At 36.7% G+C, this 23,620-nt stretch overlaps 1 pseudogene; it reads right to left on the bottom strand.

Annotated features, from left to right (window-relative positions):
- Positions 1-19,894: 19,894 nt before the first annotated feature.
- Positions 19,895-23,224, bottom strand: LOC114504858 (annotated as a pseudogene).
- Positions 23,225-23,620: the final 396 nt, after the last annotated feature.

Here is a 23,620-nt window from a genome sequence, read left to right as displayed (position 1 = left end):
CTATTCAACTTGTTTCACTTGAGTACACTGCAGTGCACTGGAAATGAGTTCAGTCTTAATGGCACTGAAAAAGGTAGAATCAGAGAAAGGTGGAGATCACCAATTTGAACCTAATTAAAAAGACTTGACAAAAACATGAGGAAGCCAGATGGTAAAGTCAATTTATTAGTACTGTGCCAGTCCAGGGACAGAATATGTTTAACAGCTGACATCCTGCAAAGATAGACTGATAATATCAACATTAAAACCAAAAGGGTTTTATTAAAAGTGTTACACATTACTCTTTAAATGCTTTCAAATTTTTGTATCTAAGTGGAAACAAAAAAATTAAATTCTCTATTTTAGCCAAATTCTAAATTTCTACAAGAGCTTCAAGCATTTGTTTACTATTAAATGTCTCCAAAACTACTTTGAAAACTAAATACTAACATCATTATAATATGATAGCACATAGTGGAATGGAAACGCAGTAAACACAATGGTTATCATTCCTTGAGAAAATTGTTCTTTAATTGTAGAAGTTGAAGAATTGATAACTTGAAAACAACACTTGACCTAGAGCACTTAAATATATAGTATCTAAATTCAGGCAACTTTTGGTTACTCCAAATTCAAACATTTAGAAATTGGAAATTTCGTCTTGATTATACAATATTAGATGGGCCACCTTTAATATTTTTATTGCAATGAATTTAGACAACATCAGTGCATAAGCTAAAATAGTTATATCAGAAAAATTTTAATCCAGGTAATTTTCTGTTATTAATATTATGTTGCAGTGAAAGATGAGTATATATCCCAATAAATACTCAATTAAGGACTGATATGTATCCCAGTAAGTACTCCCAAATACTCAAATAAGCATCTATCTATATGTGTTTAGTGATATTAAAAACTTAAATGGAATTTGGAACTGGGTGAGCTATATTTTGAAATACTTTAATAGAAAAAAGGAGGAGGGTTTAAAAAGTGTCAGACACCTATCAGGGGATAAATAGGAGAACAGGGTATATGTATAAAAGAGTGAGGAAAAAGTAAGACTGTCACCATTGCCTAATTTTGCCACCAGAAAATAACTTTTGGAGCATTAACTCCTTCATTTCCTTTGTTCCTCTGTGATGTAACTGAATAATTTATAGGTAACTAAGGCTTCCACAATGCCAGAAAATAATGAATAGATATGCCTTTATCCAGTGAAAAACAAACAGTAATGCCTTAGATTTATAGTCTTCCTTTTCCAAAGAGCTCAAGGGGAAGACATTTCGTAGCCCAATTCATCTCCAATACTGAATCACCTTTAATAAGAAATTTAGGTAGTGCCAGGTACAAGGCTAATGAGGATTGTTGAATCCAAGGTTTTATAAAATAGTATGTTAGCTTTCTGCCTCCAAAATATGTGAAGTGTCAATTCACATATTTTGTTCATTTCCAAATTTTTCAAAGGGAATCAATACCACAGCCTCTGAAATTTTCATAAATTCTGTCAAGGCAATTTGTTTCATGGACCATTGTTAAACACAGTATTTGTCACCCTAGCATTCACAGGGTTACATAAATAGCCTTTTGAAGCTCCTCTACACCTGAGGCATAAAAATGGCAGACCAAAATACTTATCAGAATGTTCTTCATTGATGCTGTGGAAAAGGAGGCTTTATTTTTTTTGTTGTTGGTAGTCACTATCTTGGCATTGTCTTCTCACTCCATTTGGTTTTCTGGTGGTCTATCTGGCTCCCAGTTTTCCAATGCTTCTTTCTAGTGCATCCTTGGATTGCATTTATATAATATTTAGATTTTTATTTGAATTTGCATATTTGACAATATGTTCACTAAAAACATTCCCCCAAATATCTAATAATACAATTTTGATTAAAGATTTTACTTATTTATTTTTAGAGAGGGGAAGGGAGGGAGGGAGAAAGGAAGGAGGAGAAACATCAATGTTTGGTTGCCTCTCAAGTGCCTCCAACTGGAGATGTGGCCCACAAACCAGGAATGCACCCCGACTGGGAATCGAATCAGTGACCCTTTGGTTCAGAGTGTGCCACTCAATACACTGAGCAACAACAGCCAGGGCCAATAATACAATTTTGACTAAAAAAATGGTTATACATACAAAGACTAAATAAAATGTTATGCAGCCATTGTTTGTTTGTTTTTAAATCAACTGTAGTGAATCATAATTTACACACAACAAACTGCATCCATTAAAATTGCACAGTTTGATGAATTTTGACAATTCTATACACCCATGAAACTATTACTAAAACTGAGACACATACCATTTTCATCACTACCAAAAGATTTCTTATGCCACATTGCAATCCATCCCCTATTCTGTATGCCCCAGACAACCAATATCTGCTTTCAGTCCCTCTAGATTAGTTTTAATTTTTATATTTTCATATAAACAGGAAACTATAGCATATACCCTTTTTGACTAGCTTCTTTCATTTAGCATTATTATTTTCTAATTCATTCATTTTGTTGTGTATTAGTTCATTCCTTTTATTGCTAACAGGTATTCTATTATATGAATATAGTATTTCTTGTTTGTTGACTTGTTGAAGGACATTTGGGTTGTTTCAAATTTGGGGCTATTAGAAATTAAGTTGCAAGCCCTGGCTGGCATAGCTCAGTGGATTGAGCTCGGGCTGTGAACCAAAGTGTCACAGGTTCAATTCCCAGCCAGGGTACATGCCTGGGTTGCAGGCCATAACCCACAGCAACTGCACAATAATGTTTCTCTCTCTTTCTCTATCTCCCTCCTTTCCTTCTCTAAAAATAAATAAATAAAATCTTTAAAAAAAAGAAATTAAGTTGCTATTAACATTTATGTACAGGTTTTTCTATGTATATGCTTTCATTTTTCCTAGGTAAATACTTAGGACTGAAATGGCTGAGATTTATAATGTACATATGTGTATATTTCTAAGAAACTGTTAAACTGTTTTCCAAAAATTATATACTATTTTACATTGTCTCTAATAATGTATTAAAAAGCCAGTTGCTGTCTATCATTGCAAAATCTTGGGATTTTTAAAATTTTAGTTATTTTTAATGTTTTTATTTAGTATAGCATTATGTTTTTAATTTTCACTTCACTGATGACTGATATCTTCAGTAATCCATTCATGTACTTATTGCCCATTTTTGTATTTTGTGAAGTGTCAGTTCACATATTTTGTTCATTTCTAAATTTTTCAAAGGGGATCATTTTATTATTGATCTTTAAAAACTCAATAGATTTGGTGGGATCCAAGATGGCAAAAGATTAAGTGGAAGCTACACTAACCTCATCCTAGTACCACACTGGAATTACAACTAAATTGTAGAGAAATCATGATAAATAATAAACTAAATGCTAGTTGGAGAGAAACTTTATAACAAAGGACAGACAGAAAAAAGCACTTCACCACAAGGACATTGGTAGGGAGTGTGGAGAAGGCACAAGAGGGCTGGCTGGTCTCCCAAAGATATCTGGCAGCTGAAGTTCTGGAGGAATGTTTCAGCTGCCAGGGTTTCCCTCTGAGAAGTATGTAGCTTAAACCCCAAGTAGGGCTCCCCACCTACAGCAACAGAGGCCAAAAGAAACCCAGAAAACATCCACCTGTGAAAAGCAGGAGTGTTTCTGTCTGCCAGGGAGAGAAAACTGAAGAAGCAGAGAGCCTTAAAAGGCCAATATGCAATATGTTGTTTGTATTCACTTACCCTGGGTTCTGGCAGAAGGAGGGCAGAGTGGACTAAAGATGCTTGAGGGGAATCTGGGGTTGGTGGTTCTGGGGAGAGAACTGAAGTACCAGCTGCCAGGATCCTGGTGCTGAGTCATTCCTAATACTGTAGAAGCCGTCTTTCTCAGGCAGAACACTCTTCTACATGTGGCATCAGCCTAAAAGGAAGCAATAGCTCCATCCATAGAAATTACTCTGTCCCATCCTGTGATGCTTAGGCCAGGCTGCTGATTCAGCTTTAGGCTATCTTACTGATCAGTTTAACAACTAAGGCAGAAAATACAATAAGCGGCCAAAATGGGAAGACAAAGAAAGAGACCCCAAATGAAACAAAAGAAGTCTCCAAAAAAGAAGTAGATGAAATAGAGGCAATCAATTTATCAGATAGAGAGTTTAGAATAATGAGTCTAATGATACTCAACAGCATGAATAAAGATGTAAAACCATTAAAAAAAGAACCAGTAAGAAATAAAGAATGCAGTATCTAAAATAAATAATACCCTGGAAGGAATAAACAGATTAGATGAAGTGGAAGATCAAATCAGTGTTTTGGAAAGCAACATTGAAAAAAGCACCCAGGCAGAGCAGCAAAAGTAACGAAGAATTTCTTTTTAAATGAGGATAGCTTAAGAAATATTTTGGACAACGTGAAGCTTAAAAACATCTGCATCATGAGAACACCAGAAGCAGAAGAGAATAAACAAGGTATCGAGTATCCATTTGAAGAAGTAATGACTGAAAAACATCTGCATCATGAGAACACCGGAAGCAGAAGAGAATAAGCAAGGTATCAAATACCCATTTGAAGAAATAAAGACTAAAAACTTCCTTAATCAGGTGAAGGAAAAAGCCACACAAGTCCAGGAAGCTCAGAGAGTCCCAAACAATTTGGACCCAAAGAAGCCTTCATCAAGACACATCAGAAATAAAATGACATGGCTTAAAGACAAAGAGAGGATCCTAAAAGCTATAAGAGAAAAGCAGGAAGTTATATACAAGGGAACACCAATTAGACTGCCATCTCATTTTTCAGCAGAAACATTTCAGGACAGAAGAGACTGGTGTGAAATATTCAAGGTGATAAAAATTAAGGACCTACAACCAAGGTTACTTTACCCAGCAAGGCTATCATTTAAAATCAAAGGAGAAATAAGGAGATTCCCAGACAAGAAAGAGCAAAAGCAGCTTGTTAATACCAAACTAGTACTGCAACAAATGTTAAAAATCCTGCTTTATGAAGAAGAAAAAAAGAAAGAAAATAAAATAGAGGAAAATATAGTCTAAAAATAAAATGGTACTAAATTATGTATATCCAAAAATCACCTTAAATATAAATGGCTTAAATGCACCAACCAGGAGACATTGGGCAGCTGAATGGGTAAGAAAATAAGACCCATATATATGCTGCCTTCAAGAGATCCATCTCAGACTGAAAGATATACACAGACTAAAAGAAAAAGGATGGAAAAAGATATTTCATACAAATGGTAAGGAATAAATGTTGGGGTAGCAGTACTTATATCTGAAAAAATAGACTGTAAAACAAAGGCTATAATAAGAGACAAAGTAGGATACTGCATATTGATAAAGGGAACGATCCAACAAGAGGATATAACCCTAGTAAACATTTATGCACCCAAGATTGGAGTACCTAAACATGTGAAGAAAATCTAGATGGACATAAAAGGATATATCAAAAGAAATACATTCATAGCTGGAAATTTTAACAATCCATTGACATAAATGGATAGATCTTCCAGACAGAAAACCAACAAGGACATAGTGGCCTTAAACGATTGAATAGATCAAAAGGATTTAACTGATACCTTCAGAACAGTTCATCCCAAAGCATTTCAAGTGCACATGGAATGTTTTCAAGGATAGACCAAATGTTAGGACACAGGACAAGTCTCAATGAATTTAGGAAGATTCAAACCATATCAAGCATTATATCTGACCACAATGCTATGTAACTTGAATTTAATCATGAGAAGAGCACTGAAACACATGCAAAGCTAAATAACAAGTTATTAAACAATGAATGGGTCAAGAATGAGAACAGAGAAGAAATAAAAAATATTTTGAAACAAAAATGAGGACACAACAATAAAAAAATTGTTGGACTTTAGGAAAGCAATCCTAAGAGAAATATTGATTGCATTATAGACTCATGTCAAAAAAAAAAGAAAGAAAGAAAAGAAAGAAAGAAAGAAAGAAAGAAAGAAAGAAAGAAGAAAGAAAGAAAGAAAGAAGAAAGAAAGAAAGAAAGAAAGAAAGAAAGAAAGAAAGAAAGAAAGAAAGAAAGAAAGAAAGAAAGAAAGAAAGAAAGAAAGAAAGGAAGGGAGGAAGGAAGGAAGGGAAAAGAAAAAGAAAAACAAACTCAAATAAACATTCTAACTTCATATTTTAAAAGAACCCGAAGGAAAAAAAAAAACACAACAAACAAAGCCCAAAGTGAGTAGAAGGAAGGAAATAAAAAAGATCAAAGCAGCCCTGGCTGGTGTAGCTCAGTGGATTGAGCATCAGCCTGCACACTAAAGGATTGCTGGTTCAATTCCCAGTTAGGGTACATGTCTGGGTTGCAGGCCAGGTTCCCTGGTGTGGGGCATGCAAGAGGCAACCACACATTGATGTTTTTCTCCCTCCCTTTTCCTCTGTCTAACATTAAGTAAAATCTTTTCAAAAATGAAATCAGAGATAAATGAAATAGAATCTAAATAAAATGATACAAAAAGTCAATGGATCCAAGAGCTGCTTCTTTGAAAAGATAAACAAGTTTGAAAAATCTTTAACCACTTTCATCAAGAAAAAAAGAAATAGGATCCAAATAAATAAAATTACAAATGAAAGAGGAGAAATTACAACTAACACCCAAGAAACATAAAGGAATATAAGAAAATATTATGAACAACTAAATGCCAAGAGACTGGACAAAATGGATGAAATGAATCATTTCCTAAAAACATACAGTCTTTCAAAATTAAATCAGGAAGAATCAGAGAATCTGAATAGATAGTCATACCTAGTGAAATTGGAACAGTAATAAAAAAAAAAAAACTCCCATCAAACAAAAGCCCTGGACTGGATGACTTCACAGGTGAATTTTACCAAACATTCCAAGAAAAACTAACACCTCCTCTTCTTAAACTACTCCATAAAATTCAAGAGGAAGGAAGGCTCCCAAACTCATTTTAAGAGGCCAGCATTATCCTACTTCCAAAACCAGATAAAGACACTACAATGAAAGAAAATGACAGGCCAATAACCCTGATGAACATAAACACTAAAATCCTTTACAAAATACTAGCAAACCCTATGTACCAATACAGGAAAAAGATCATACGCCATGATCAAGTGGGATTTATTCTGAGAATGCAAGCATGATAGAACATTTGCAAATCAATAAATGTGATTCAGCCCTGGCTGGTGTGGCTCAGTGGATTGAGTGCTGGCCTGAGAACCAAAGGGTCACCAGTCAGGGCACAGGCCTGGGTTGTGGGCCAGGTCCCCAGTAGGGTGTGCATGAGAGGCAACCACACATTCATATTTCTCTCTCTGTCTTTGTCCCTCCCTTCCTCTCTCTCTAAAAATAAATAAATAAAATCTTTTAAAAAATAAATATGATTCACCACATAAACAAAATGAAGGATAAAAAACAATAAATGCAGAAAAAGCATTTGATAAAATCCAGCACATGTTTATGATAAAAACTCTCAGTAAAGTGGGAATAGAGGGAACATATGTAAACATAATAAAGGCCATATATGGCAAACCCACTGCCAGAATCATAAAAAATGGGCAAACACTAAAAGCATTTCCATTAAGATAGCAAACCAGACAAGAATATCTGCTTTCATTTATATTATTCATTTTTAAAATATAATTTATTGATTATGCTATTACAGTTGTCCTATTTTTCCTCCCCTTTATTCCCCTCTGCCCTGATTCCCTCCCCCCACCATAAGTCATGTCCATGGTTCGTACATGCAAATTCTTTGGCTTCTCCATTTTTCATACAATTCTTAATCTCCCCCTGTCTATTTTATACCTACCATTTATGCATATTATTCCCTGCACTTTTCCCCCTATTCTCCCCACTTCCTGTCCCTGCTGATAACCCTCCATGTGATCTCTATTTGTGTGAATCTACTCCTGTTCTATTTGTTTGCTTATTTCATTTCATTTTGTTTTTAAATTTTTAGGTTTGCTTGTTGATAGTTGTGAGTTTGTTGTCATTTAATTGCTCATATCTTTATGTTCTTTCAACACAGTACTGGAAGGCCTAGCCAGAGAAATCAGACACAAATAAAAGGCACCCAAATTGTAAAGCAAGAAGTAAAAGTATCTTTATCTGCAGATGACATGATACTGTGCACAGAGAACCCTAAAGATTCCACCAAGAACCTACTAGAACTGATAAATGAATTCAGCAAAGTGGAGGATAAAACATTAATATACAAAAATCAGTTGCATTTTATATGTCAATAATGAACTAACAGAAACAGAATTATGAAAACAATTCTATTCATAATTGCTACAAAAAGAATAAAGTACCTAAGAAGAAATCTAAAAAAGGATGTAAAGAAACTGTCCTCAGAAAATTAGAAGACACTGATGAATAAGAGAAGATGCTAACAAGTAGGAGAAAATACTGTGTTCATGGATAGAAGGAAATAACATAATTAAAATGTCCATACTACCCAAAGTAATCAATAGATTCACCACAATTCCTACAAAGATACCAATGATGTATCTCAGAGACCTAGAACAAATATTTAAAAAATTTGTGTGGAACCACACAGAATCCCCAAATAGCAACAATGATCCTCAAAAGAAAGAACAAAGTTGGAGGAATCATGCTACCTACTATCAAATTATAAGGCCATAGTAATCAAAGCAGCATGGTCCTGGCATAAAAACAGACACATAGATCAATGGAACAGAATAGAGAGCCCTGAGATAATCTGACACCTAAATTAATTGATATTTGGCAGAGGAATAAAAAACATACAATGTGCTAAAGATTATTTATTCAATAAATGGTGTTGGGGATATTGGACAGATACATGTAAAGAAATGAAACTAGACCAGCTTCTTACACCACACACAAGAATAAATTCAAAATGGACCAAAGACTTAAATGTTAAACTCAAAACTATAAATATCATAGGAGAAGACATAGGCAGTAAAATATTGGACATTGCTCAGAGCAATATTGTTTCTGATGTATCTTCTCAGGCAAGGGAAACAAAAGAAAAAATAAGTAAATGCGAGTTCATCAAACTGAAATGTTTTTTTTTTTCACAGCAAAAGAAACCATCAACAAAATAATAAGACAAACCACACAATGGGAGAACATATTAACAGATATATCTGATAAGGTGTTAATATCCAAAATTTATAAAGTATCTACAAATCTCAACATCGAAAAACTCTCAATTTGAAAAATGGGCAAAGGATCTGAATTGACACTTCTTCAAAGAGGATACAGAGATTGCCAATAGACATATGAAAAGATGTTCAGATTCACTAATCATAAGAGAAATACAAAATAAAACCACAATGAGATAACTCTCCTCACACCTGTCAGAATGGTTATCAATACATAAACAAACAACTATTAGTCAGGATGTGGAGAAAGGGGAACCCTTTTGCAGTGTTAGTTGGAATGTGGATTGGTGCAGTCACTATGGAAAGCAGTATGGAGAGACCTCAAAAAATTAAAAATGGATCTGCCTTGTAACCCTGAGATCCCACATCTGGGAATACATACAAAGGAACCCAAAACACTAATTTGAAAGGATGTGAGTGCCCCTATGTTCATTGCAACATTATTTACAATCACCAAGATACGGAAGCAGCCCAAGCATCCATCAATAGATGAGTGGATAAAACAACTATGAGATATTTACAGAATGGAATACTACTTGACCATACAAATTTTTTACCATTTGTGTCAGCATGGATAGACCTGGAGAACATTATGCTAAGTGAAATAAGCTAGTGAGAGAAGGACAATCACCACATCATTTCACTCATATGTGGGATCTAATAAACAAACTGAACTAACAAGGAGATTTGGGATACATTCATATATGGAGAGTAGGATGACAGCTAGTGGGGTGGGGGCTTGGGGATGGGGGATTGAGTAAAATGTAAAATGACTCATGGACACAGGTAACAGTGTGGTGATTGCTGGAGGAAAGGGATATAAGAAGACTAAATGGTAATGGAAAACACAATAAATATTCAAATAAAAAGAAGTGTTTCTATCATCTGAATACATGCCCTTGTCAGATGTAAGTGCAGCAAGATATTTTTTCCCAGTTTGTGACTTGTATTTTTATCTGTTTATCAGGGTCTTTTGAACAGCAAAACTTTTTGCTTGATAAAGTCTACTTTGATAATTTATTTTCTTTCATGGTTGTTGATTTCTGTGACACTTGAAAAAAATGTACCTATCCCAAAGTCATATACATTTTCTTCCCTGTTTCTTTATAAAAATTTTCACTTTAGCTTTTTCTAAAGATTTTATTTTTTTATTTTTAGAGAGGGTTAGGGAGGGAGAAAGAGGGAGAGAGACATCAATGTGTAGTTGCCTTTCATGTGTCCTGTACTGGGGACCTGGCCTGCAACCCAGGCATGTGGCCTAACTGGGAATTGAGCCACTGACTCTTTGGTTCACCAGCTGGAGCTCAATCCCCTGAACCACACCAGCCAGGGCTCACTTTCAGTTTTTATATTAAAGTCTACATCTATTTTGAATGAATATATGTCTATGGATTTAGGTTTGGATCAACATTATTTATTTTTCCATATATCCAGTTTCAACACTATTTATTTAGAAGACTTTTCTTTCTCCACTGAATTGCCTCAACAATTTTGTTGAAAAATATTTTGATCATCTATTTGGGCTTATTCTGGACTATTATTTTTCCTTTGGTAAATACGTATTTCTATCCTTTCTTCCATATTACACTCAATTACTATTGCTTTAGAGCCAGTCTTGAAATTGGATAGGTTTACAACATTTTTTTTTGCCCTGGCTGCTGTGGCTCAGTGATTTGAGCACTGGACTGCAAACCAAAGTGTCTCTGGTTTGATTCCCAGTCAGGGCACATGCCTTGGTTGTGAGAAAGGTCCCCAGTAGGAGGTATACAAGGGACAACTACACATTGATCTCTCTCTCTCTCTCTCCTTCTCTAAAAATAAATAAAAAATACTTTTAAAATAACAACATTTTTTTCTTTTAAAAATTACTTTGACAATTCTAGGTCATTTGTATTTCAATAAACATTTGGAATCAATTAAAAAATTTGTCTTTTAATTTTAAAATAGGATTGCCTTTAATTTCTGTCAGCAGTGTTTTATAGCTTTCCTTGACAAAACCTTTCCTGTTTTTTTTTAATTATCAAATAACTTTTAAAATGTTATTTTCCTCTCATTTGCTGGTATATAAAAATATAATTGACTTTTGAATATTTACTTTGTATCCTGTGACCTTGCTAGATTCATTAGTTAGTTCTATTAATTTTTTTGTAAATTTTGTGGGATTTTCTACATAAATAATCATCTGGAAATAGAGACCATTTCACTTATTCCTTTCAAATGTTAATGTCTTCTATTTGTTTTTCTTTCCTTATTGCAATAGCTAAGACTATCAGGATAACACTTAGCTGAAAGTGTTTAATGTTTCTCCATTAAGTATTTTGTTTAGTTCTTTTTTGTTGTTGTTGTCAGTGCCTGTCAAGGATCCCACAGATTGGTGATAGGTGATTTTGAACAACATTGTTTTCATCAACACTGTAACTTCAACCATTGCAATCCCCACCATTAATCACAGCACCCACTGACCCCAACCAGGGGAGGAAATCTGTTTCTTTCCCTACCCTGCCCTTTTTATTCTCCCTTTTCTACTACTCCACATAAAAACTTCTTCAAAGGGATGGCTAGATCACTCATGTTTAAAACCAAAATTATAAACCAGATAAATAAAAACTTTAAGAATAAAGCTAAAAACACAAGAATCAGAAAAGTATCCCAGATCACTGACTTATATTAAGATAGCCAAAGCAAACAAACTCATAGACAAAGACAACAATATGATTGTTGCCAGAGAGGAAGAGAATTCAGGGTAGATCAAGAGGGTAAAATGGGACAAATATATGGTGAGAGAAGGAAACTGCAATATTGGTGGTGAGCACACAGCTCAATATACTGATGATGTATTATAGAATTGTACACTTCATGTTTCTTTTCTTTTCTTTTTTTTTGTCATTTAACAGCTGGTATTAGTCAGATTGAGGAACACTTTTCTATTATTTTTTTGTGAGTGTATTTCTTTTTATTTTAAAGCATGAGTGGTTTTCTACATCTATTAAATAATATATTTTTCTCCTTTTTCAGTTAAGGTGATGAGATGAATTATATTGATTTATTTTTTAATGCATTCCTGAGATAAAACTAACTTAGTTATTGTGTTACCTTTTGGTCAGATTTGGTTTATTAATATTTTATTAAGAATTTGTGCATCTATTTTCATGACAGGTATTGGTCTTTGTCATGTTTTGATATCAAAGTAATGTTGGCTTCATTAAACCATTTGGCAGGGGATACCTCATTCTCTATGTTGTGAAATTTATCTTTTTTATGTTGTCAAATATGATACATTGTATTTTCAAGAAAACCATATGATCTCACCTTTAACTGGAACATAATCAACAAAAGAGAAAAGCAAACAAAATATAACCATAGAAATTGAAATTAAGAACAATCTAACAAGAGCCAGAAGGGAAGGGGGAGGGGGCAGTGGGGAGAAGAGTTTTCAGGAACTACTATAAAGGACACATGAACAAAACCAAGGGGAAGGGTGGAAGGAAGGGAGGGAGGTGGGTTTCGCTGGGGTGGGGGGGAATGGTGGGGAGAAAATGCAGACAACTGTAATTGAACAATAACAAAATAATTTAAAAATACATAAATGTCCAGGATGGGCATTATAGCAACATATTCCTCTGAACAGCACTTCAAGACCATAGTTGAAAGTGCACAGTAAAAGAATTGAATAGAAAGAAAAATAATTTTTCAATTTAAGTAAGCTATTGAAACTGTTAAAATACTGTAAATGAATGGATCAAAAAACTATGGTACATTTACACAATGGAATTCTATGCAGCAGAAAGAAAGAAGGAGCTCATACCCTTTGCAACAGCATGGATGGAGCTGGAAAGCATTATGCTAAGTGAAACAAGCCAGGCAGTGAAAGACAAATACCACATGATATCATCTTTAACAGGAATCTAAACAACAAAACAAAACAAAACAAAAAACTAGCAAAATATAACCAAAGACACTGAAATAGGGGATAGTCTGACAGTGGCCAGAGGGGAGAGAAGAGGGAATTTCAGGGGGGAATGGGCAGGGATTACAGGAACAAATTTGGAGGACACATGGACAAAAACTAGGGGTGGGGGGTAATGGGGGGAACGGGGGAGGGTTGGGTGGAGGGGCTGGAACGGGAGTAGGGGAGAGAAAACTGTACTTGAACAATGATTGAAAAAAAAAAAAAAGAAACTGTTAAAATACTTCCAGCAAGATGGAGGAATAGGTGGATGCACCATACCTCCTCGCACAACCAAGATTAGAACAACAAAAATTTACAACAATAATTTACAAACAGAATAACGCCCAGAACTGACAGAGGATTTATCTGAATGGAAGTTGGACAGCCAAGAAGTTGAAGTAGATGTGTTCATCTGGACTGGTAGGAGAAGACGAGCCAGGCGGGCATGGGGCTGGCGCAGGTTGGCGGCGGAGGTCGGGGAAAGTTTGGCGCGAAATCGGCGTGATAGCCATCCGGGGCGCAAGAACATAGTGGTGGTCCCTGAGTACACAAGCTACAGCTGAGTACACAAGCTGCGGCTGCCCCAGAGGGGCAGCGACTGTGGACCAGGGAAGAACTCGCAGCCTGGGAGCCCAGAGAAGGGTCTGAGCCAGAAGGGAACGGAACTACCGCCATTGTTCTCTCCCGTCCCCACTCCCACCCCAGCCCCCACATATAACGTCACAATCTAGCGACTGGGGTGCCCAGCCCTGGTGAACACCTAAGGCTCTGCCCCCCACCGTAACGAGAGCAACCAGACTGGGGGGGCGAGGAGAGACAGGGAAAGCTATGTTTTCAACAGAGCAGATCAGTCCCCCAGGACTCATCCTTTTGAGCGACTAAGAAATAGCCAATCTATCAGATGCGCAGTTCAAAACACTGGTGATCAGAAAGCTCACAGAATTGGTTGATTTTGGGCGCAATTTAGATGAAAGGATGCAGGTTACCATAAAAGAGATGCAGGAAGATACATGGAGGAGAGCCAATAGTGAAAGGAAGGAATCTGAGTCTCAAAACAATACAGTGGACCAGATAGAAGATAGAATCAACCAAGCAGGAAAGCATGATGAAATAAGAATTCAAAAAATCAAGGAAAAGCTTAAGAGCATCCAGGACACCTTTAAACATTCCAATATCCAAATTATAGGGGTACCAGAATCGGAAGGGGAAAAGCAACAAATTGAGCACATATTTGAACAAATAATAAAGGAGAACTTCCCCAATCTAGCAAAGGGAACAGTCTTCCAAGAAATCCAAGAAGCTCAGAGAGCCCCAAAGAAGTTGGACCCAAGAAGAAACACACCAAGGCACATCATAATTACATTAGCCAAGGTAAAAACGAAGGAGAGAATCCTAGAAGCAGCAAGAGATAAGGGGACAGTAACCTACAAAGGAGTTCCCATCAGACTGTCAGCTGATTTCTCAAAAGAGACCTTACAGGCAAGAAGGGGCTAGAAAGAAATATTCCAAGTCATGAAAGACAAGGACCTACATCCCAGATTGCTCTATCCAGCAAAGCTCTCATTTAGAATGGAAGGACAGATAAAGTGCTTCTCAGATAAGGTCAAGTTAAAGGAGTTCATCATCACCAAGACCTTATTTTATGAAATGCTAAAGGGACTTATCTTAGAAAAGAAGATAAAGAAAAGACATGTATAGTAAAAGGACAGCAAACTCACAAATATTAACAACCACACCTAAAGCAAAACCAAAAGAAACTAAGTAAACAATTAGGACAGGAACAGAACCACAGAAACGGAGGGCACATGGAGGGATAGCAGCAGGGGGGTGGGAGGAGGAGAGAGGGGGAAAAGGTATAGAGAATAAGTAGCATAGAATGTAGGTTGAAAATAGATAGGGGGAGGGCAAGAATAGTACGGGAAATGTAGAAGCTAAAGAACTCATAAGTATGACACATGGACACAAACTAAAGGGGGGAAACGTGGGTGGGAGGGGGGTACAGAGTGGAGGGGAGAGAAGGGGGAAATGGGACAACTGTAATAGCGTAATCAATAAAATATATTTTAAAAAACTGTTAAAATAAAGATCTTTAAATTATTCTTTAAATTATCTTATTAATGTCTATTGGACATAATTTGATAACCTCTTTTTAATTCCTGATAATGATTTATATATTCTCTCATTTTTCTCAATCAACCCAGGTAGGACTCTGTCAATTGTGTTGATATTTTCATAGAACCAGCTTTTGGCTTCATTAATTATCTGTGTTACCTGTTTATTCCTTCTCTCATGTTTATATTATTCCTTTGACATACTTTTGGTTTATGTTCTTATATTTTTAGCTTCTTGAGGTGGGAATTTAGGTAATTGATATTAACCTTTTTTTTCTGGTTTTCCAAAAAAAACATTTAAAACTTTAAGTTTTTCAAATATTTCATGCCAATCTCTTCTGGCTTGTAGTGGTTCTGTTGATAAATCAGCTGATAGGCTTATCGGAGCTCCCTTGTATGTATGTATACAATGGAATAAAGACAGTTTCTTCAAAATATGGTGTTGGGAGACCCAGACTGGCACATGCAAAAAAAAATGAAACTAGACTACCAACTTACACCATACAACAGAAGAAACTCAAAATGGATAAAAGACTTAAATAAAAGCCATGACACCATAAAAGTGCTTGAGGAAAATATATACAGGAAAATTTCAGATATCCCACATAGCAATATCTTCACTGATATGTCCCCTAAAGCAAGGAACATAAAGGAAAGAATAAACAAATGGAATCTTATCAAATTAAAAAGCCTCTGCATGACTAAAGAAAATAGCATTAAAATGAATAGAGTACCAATATATGGAAAAACATATTTGCCAATGATACCTCGGACAAGGGTTTGATCTCCAAAATATGTAAAGAACTCACATAACTTCACTCTAGGAAGACAAACAACCCAATTAAAAAATGGGCAAAACACTTGAACAGACACTTCTACAAGAAGGACACACAGAGGTCCCAGAGACATATGAAAAGATGCTCAGCATCACTAACCATCGGAGAGATGCAAATGAAAACCACAATGAGATACCAATTCACACTGGTGAGAATAGCCATCATTAGTAAATCAACAAACAAGTGCTAGAGAGGCTGCATAGGAAATGAAACCCTAGTATATTGTTGGTGGGAATGCAGACAGGTGCAGCTGCTGCAGAAAACTGTATGGAATTTCTTCAAAAACTAAAAATGGAACTGCCTTTTTACCCAGTGATTCTGTTGCTGGGAATATACCCTAAGAATCCCAAGTCACCAATTCAAAAGAACTTATGCACCCCTACATTCATAGTGGTGCTGTTTCTGATAGCTAAGTGCAAGACAGTCTAAGTGCCTGACAACCTAAGTGTCCATCAGTAAATGCATGGATCAAAAAAATCTATGGTACATTTACACAGTGGAATACTACACAGCAGAAAGAAAGAAGAAACTCCTACCTTTTGTATCAGCATGGATGAAACTGTAGACTATTATGGTAAGTGAAATAAGCCATGTGGTGAAAGAAAAATACCATATGATGTCACCTATAAGTGGAATGTAATGGACAAAATAAACCAATGAACAAAATAGAACCACAGGCATAGATACAGGGGAGCAGACTGAAAGTGACTAGAGGAGAGTGAAGAGGGAGACAATGGAGGAAAGAAGGAGAAGGGGCTAGACAAAGAACATTTATGAATTACCCAAAGACATGGACAACAGTGTGGGATTTCATTGTGAAAATGGAGGGTGAGATGGTTGGAGGAGGGAAAAAGGGGAAAAAGTGAGATACTTGTAATAGAATAACAATTAAAAATGATAAATAAATATTTTCAAACAGAAAAAATAAAACTATAAGTTTCCTTCTAAGCACAATATTTTGAACTGTTTTATTTTATTTTTATTATAATTCTATTAGAATTTCTTCTTTGGCTCATGGATTATTTAGAAGCATCTTGATTAAGATCCAAATATTTGAGGATTGCTTAGATTCCTATTGTTATTAGTTTTTATTTATTTTTTTAAATTTTAATCATTGTTCAAGTACAGTTTTCTGCCTTTTACTCCCATTCCAGCCCACCCACCCATCCCTCCCCACCTCCCTCCCATTACCACACCCCCCACTAGTTTTTGTCCATGTGTCCTTTATATTTGTTCTTGTAAACTCTTCCCATTCTCCCATGAAATTCCCTCCCCTCTCCCCTCTGGTCATTGTCAGCCTGTTCTCTATTTCAGTGTCTTTGACTATATTTTGCTTGTTTCTTTGTTTTGTTGTTCAGGTTCCTGTTAAAGGTGAGATTATATGGTATTTGTCTTTCACTTGCTGGCTTATATCACTCAGCATAATGCTTTCCAGTTCCATCCATGCTGTTGCAAAGGGTAGGAGCTCCTTCTTTCTTTCTGCTGCATAGAATTCCATTGTGTAAATGTACCATATTTTTTGATCCATTCATTTACTGATGGGCATCTAGGTTGCTTCCAACACTTAGCTATCATAAATTGTGCTGCTATGAATATTGGGGTGCATAAGTTCTTTTGAATTAGTGTTTCAGGGTTCTTAGGATATAATCCTAGCAGTGGAATTGCTGGGTCAAAAGGCAGATCCATTTTTAGTTTTCTGAGGAAGTTCCCTACTTTTTCCATAGTGGTTGTACCTGTCTGCAGTCCCACCAATAGTGCACTAGGGTTCCCTTTTCTCCACAACCTCTTGAACACTTTTGTTTGTTATTAGTTTTTACTGTAATTGTTTTGTGTACTGTGTGATTTCAGTCCTTTTTGGACACACTGAAATCTGCTTTATGGACACACATATGGTTTATCTTGGTGAATGTAGCATGTACATATGAAAAGTATATATATTCTGTTGCTATTGGGTGTCCTAGGCTATAAATACCAATTAAGTCAACCTGGTTGATATCATTGCTCAGCTCCTCTATGCTTAATCTGATTTTTGTGTATATATTCTATTAATTACTGAAAGCAGGGTATTAAAATTTACTGTGATTTTGAAAATGTCTATTTTTCTCTTTAATTCTGTAGCTTCCTGTTCATGGATTTGAAAGTTCTGTAATTAACTACATGTGCATTTACATCTTTCCTGACAAATTGATTGTTATCACTATAAATGTCCCACTCTACTTTAGTAATACTCTTTGTCTTGAGATTTCTTTTAGCTGGTATGAGTATAGATACTATGTTTCTCTTATGTCACTGCTTGCAAATACAACATATCAATCTATTTTTCCATATATCTGTGTCATATTTAATATATATATATATATATATATATATATATACATTATACACATAAAAATAAAGTATGTTCAAGACAAAGTTTTGAATTACAGTGTTTCTGATACTTTCTACCATTCCATTGTAGTGTCATGTATTATACTGTTATGGTTGTCTTTACATCTACTATTGGTTTTTGTTTCCTTTTATTTTTGTCTTTCTGTTTTCCCCACTATGCCCTCCTTTAGATTATTTGAATGTATTTTAGAATGTGATTTTATCTACTAACTTTTAACTGTATTTAATTTTTAGTAGTTGCTGTGGAGATTCCAGCATGCATTCTGAAATTGTGACAGCCTACTAAAGATTAGTATTTTACCACTTAACATAAAATATAGTAACCTTACAACTACATGGGTCCATTTTCTACCCCTCCTCACCTTCTTTTATACAATGTTTGTCATATGTATTACAACTAATTGCATTTCAACTCCATAACATATTGTTTGCTTTAAATAGTTGTGTTTATTTTAAAGACATTGAATGATTTGTCATTTTTACTCAAATATTTACATTATTTTGAGTCTCTTCAGTCATTCCTAATGACCTAAGATTGTCTTTTCCACTTGAAGAACTTTCTTTGGCATTTCTTATAGTTTAGATTTGCTGGTGATTCATTCTCTTCATTTTCTTTTTGTCTAAAACCAAAATTTATTTTATGCCAGTTGCTTCCTTCAAACTCTGATTCCTCTCCCAAATCTGCATGTTTTTATCATTCCATAAAAGGTAACAAAATACGTAGGACAAAACTTTTCCTTTCTTAAACTGTTACAAACCCATATTGCTTATATATAAATATTATAATCTAAAGATGATCATTAATTAGGTGTGCAAGTTCAACAACATAGCCCATTAACTGTTAAAAAAAAAACACCAAAAAAACAAGACAAGTTTATCTAAGAGTGGAGTGTCCTCCTGTGTTGTTCATCCTCAATGATCACAGGATTTTGTCAGTAAAGGAGGAAACCCCTGTGTGCATGTGTGTATAAGAGTGCTTTAGCCTAAGTTTTCACACCTCAGAGAACATAAATATACATAGAAGCATCCTTAATAGAATCAAGTACAAATCAATCCATTTGAGCTAATTTCAAATACAGAAAAAAGTATGGCACAGAATAAAAGCCACAACATGGTTTTCTTTAATTATACAGACTAACATCACATATGCCAGCATGGAGTTTGTTATTCAGACTACACAGATGTCTCTCTTTAATTCAATCAGCCCTGCTCAAGCAAAAGACAGGAAATGATTTGATGGTAATGATGATTAAACTTGCTCGGCACTCTGATACAAATGGAAAAAAATAAACCAGGGATGCTTCCACTGGTCCCAGTTCCAGAATATTCCCACTGAAACAGACACTCTCTTTTTAAAGGAACAGGAGTAGGAGGAAGGGTCTAGAAGATTTGGATAAGTACAAATACTTCAAGTTTTAGAATTTGCATGTGATCGTCAGTGGAGCCCCAACTAGAGGCCCTGTCCCACTCCACCTAGCCCTGACCAGGCCTTCATGTGGCCTCAAACTCATCACTGTGCTGCTTGGTGTTGCCCTCTCAGATCTGCTGCAGGATTTTGTACTTGCCCCAGCCTTGCTGCATGTTCTCATTGTGGATGATGTTGTTGTGGTTCCTCTTGCTCTAGTCTCTGTCACAGGACAGCTCACTTGATAGATTCATCAGCTGCCACTGCACGCACTAGTTCTTCTTGGCCTCTGTGATCTGCTTATCTTCATTGTGGCCCTCCAGGATGTCCTTGCTGAACAGCTTGGTGCTGTAGCCTGTGTACTCCATGCCCTTCTCCTTCATGTTCTCCTGGATGTGGTAGCCCACAGGCTCATATGCAGGGGAGGGGAGCGACAGGGGTGGGGATGCTGTCATCACCAGTTGCAGCTCTTCCCCGGTCTTCACCAGGTCATCTAGGCTTCCTTGGCCTGGTGCTGCCACTCCTGCTGCCACTCCTCAACTTCATCCTCCCTGCACCTGCATGCCTCCTACAAGAGGGCTATCTTGGTAGTGTACTCTGCAAGCTCTATAGCCAGCTGCTCCTAGCTCTTTATCTGATCTGCTGCCTGCCTCTCCATCTCCTCCTGGGCATGCAGCACATGGCCAGGTGGTCAGCTTGGAGGCTCTCAGCCTCCTTGTGGGTGCACTTTCGCTCCTCCTCCAGTTGCAGGGCCCTCTGAAACTAGTCCTGGAGCTCTTTCTTGGCCTTCTTGGTTTTGTGCTGGTAGTCCTGGACCCTGAGCATCAGCTCCTCCTTCTGCCATATCATCTGCTCTTTCTCTCTCTCTCTGCAGTTTCTCTCCTCTTCTCATTTTCCAGCTGTTGCAGCTGCAGCTGTTTTTGGTGCTTCTCCTCTGGGGCCTGGGGCTTCATCTCCTACACCTCGATGGTGTCAGGCTTCCTGCGGGGTAACTTCAGGTTGTGGTTCCTCTTGCAAGCTACAAAATCTGCTTGTTGATTTGCAGGGGGGAGGAAAAGAATAAGTCAGTTGCCTTCTTGTTGATGGGCTTAATGACAAACTTTTTTTTTGTTATTGAAAGAGATGTAAGTCGTGACACCACAAAAGTCCTAGAGGAAACATAGGCAGTAAAATGTCATATATCTCATGAAGCAATATCTTCACCAATATATCTCCTAGGGCAAGGGATATAAAGGAAAGAATAAACAAATTAGAATACATCAAATTAAAAGGCTCCTGCATAGCTAAAAAAAATCAGCAAAATGAAAAGGAAACCAACTGCATGGGAAAACATATTTGCCAATGATATCTTGGACAAGAGTTTTATCTACAAATTATATAAAGAACTAAAAAACCACACCAGGAAGTCAAACAGTACAATTAAAAATTTTTTAAAGGACTTGAACAGACACTTCTCCAAGGAGGACATACAGAGGGTCCATAGACATATGAAAGGATGCTCAACATCACTAGCCATCAGAGAGTTGCAAATTAAAACCACAATGAGATACCACTTCACAAGGTCAGAATGGCCATCATAAACCAGTCAGCAAACAACTGATGCCAAGGATGTGGAGAAATGGGAACCTTGGTTTACTGTTGGTGGGAATGCAGACTGGTGCAGCCTCTATGAAAAACAGTATGGGATTTCCTCGAAAAAACTAAAGATGGAACTGTCTTTTAATCTAGTGATCCCACTGTTGCAATTATACCCTAAGAATCCTGAAACACCAATTCAATAGACCCTATGCACCCCAATGTTCATAACAGCACAATTTACAGTAGCCAAGTATTGGAAACAGCCAAAATGCCCATCAGTAAATGAGTGCATCAAAAAACTGTGGTGCATTTACACAATGGAATATTATGCAGCAGAATGAAAGAAGGAGCTCCTACCCTTTGTGACAGAATGGATGGAACTGGAGAGTATTATTCTAGGTGACAAAAGCCAGGTGGCGAAATACAAACACCATATGATCTCAGTCATAACAGGAACCTAATGAACAAAAGAAACAAATGAGCAAAATACAACTGGAGACATGTAAGGGAGGAACAAACTGACAGTGACCAGAGGGGATGAGGGAAAGGGATAATGGGGGATATAAAGGGAAGAGTCCAGTCAAGCAGCATGTATAAAAGGCCCATGGTAATGGACAGCAGGGTGGGAACTGACTGAGGAGAGATGGGGCAGGCTAGAGCAATGGAGGAAAAACTGGGGCAACTATAATTGAAAAACAACTAAAAAAAGAAAGATCTGAAAGATAGGGAAGTAAGATTTGACTCAGCTATTGGTGTTCGCCTTCTGACTTCTTTCTGGATCCATCTCAGGTTTTGTCACAGCTCCAGGTCCTATTGTCTTACTCTTGTTAGGGGGAAGGCTCTTGATGATTTTAAACCTGTCAAATTGGTTTTACAGGTCATCTGAGATCCTGCAGGCAGAAGGGGACTGGGCTCCTTTTTTCCCCCCATGGACAAAGCCAAAGGAGGGTAGGATTGAGGGTGGGAGGTGGGGGTGGGTGAAGTGGGGGAGAGTGGTTGGAGGAAAATGGAGACAACTGTAGTTGAACAACAATAAAAATAAAGTAAATTTTAAAAAGAAATGATTATGTTTTACTCTAAAAAAAAGTTTGTTCCTGATTTCACTTCATGGGAAAGCCCATCTTTGGGGTCAACTTATCATTTTTCTCATAAGTATTTAGTCCAAAGACATCCACTCCAAGTGAAAGGTCTGTTCCTTTCTTATTTTTTTTTTTACCTCAAAATAATTGGTTCCATACATTTCCAGTTCCTGGATAATATTCAGATACTCCAGCATAGCACTCACTCTCTGAGCATCTGGAGGTGCTTAGTGTGCCACATCTGGATCCAGTTCTCTCACTGGTTGTGGTGAGCTTGTGAGGGTCATGACTCACTGGGGGATCAGCTGCATGAAGCTGAGGTACTCAGAATTCTGCATTTTTTTTGTTATAGTCTCCAAACTTTGGCTTGCACTGCTAAGAGCTGAGAAGCTCTGTGGTCTCAAGAGGGCAGTCAATCCCATTGTTAAGAAAGCCCCCCTTCATTTGGAGGAAGAAGAACTTCTGTGTGATGTCCTGGATGAGCTCCTCAGACACATCTTCAAGAAGAATGTGGCCCTGAACTTGAACTGGAAAGGAGTCTTCTTCCTTACCTCTTGGGCTGACACCTTCTTATCAAATTTCAGCTAGGTAGGGAAATCCTGTATTATCTACAAACTGGAGGCCAAAGTACCACACTCCCAGCATGCCAATAGTCTTAACCACCTGATCAAAAATCTGTTTTCCTGTCGTATTTGGTAGGATGGTGAACTCCAGCTCTGCATCTACGGTGGGAACTTGGACACTGGTTGGTTTCAGCATTTTCAGTTCCTGGAAGGGTTTTTTTTTTTTTAATTCTCTGAAAACACAAGTCACCAGCAGTAGTTGAGAAGGCTTGGCTCTCGGGACCCATGGAGTCTGCAGAGGACCACTTCTCTCCTGAATGTCTGTGCTTTGGCCTAATTTATAGTTTTTAATAATTGGAGGATAATTTTAAGAGTTTACTGACTTATATTGAAAGTAGAATCCCCATTAAGTTGTTTTTAAAAAATATTTAAAACATGGAAAGTGTTTATGCAGTATTGGTAAATGAAAAATATAATCATGAACAGAATGTCTTCCAATTTTTGAAACAAAAAAAATGTAGCTATACATTTGATGTATAAAAAGGAAAATAAAACATCTAAGCCCTAATAAGGATTATTACTTGGTGGTTGC

This window comes from Phyllostomus discolor, chromosome X (genome assembly GCF_004126475.2).
Source record: "Phyllostomus discolor isolate MPI-MPIP mPhyDis1 chromosome X, mPhyDis1.pri.v3, whole genome shotgun sequence".
NCBI classification, from domain to species: domain Eukaryota; kingdom Metazoa; phylum Chordata; class Mammalia; order Chiroptera; family Phyllostomidae; genus Phyllostomus; species Phyllostomus discolor.
Note: the sequence above shows the minus strand (reverse complement) of the source record. Positions and strands in the feature narration are given on the sequence as shown.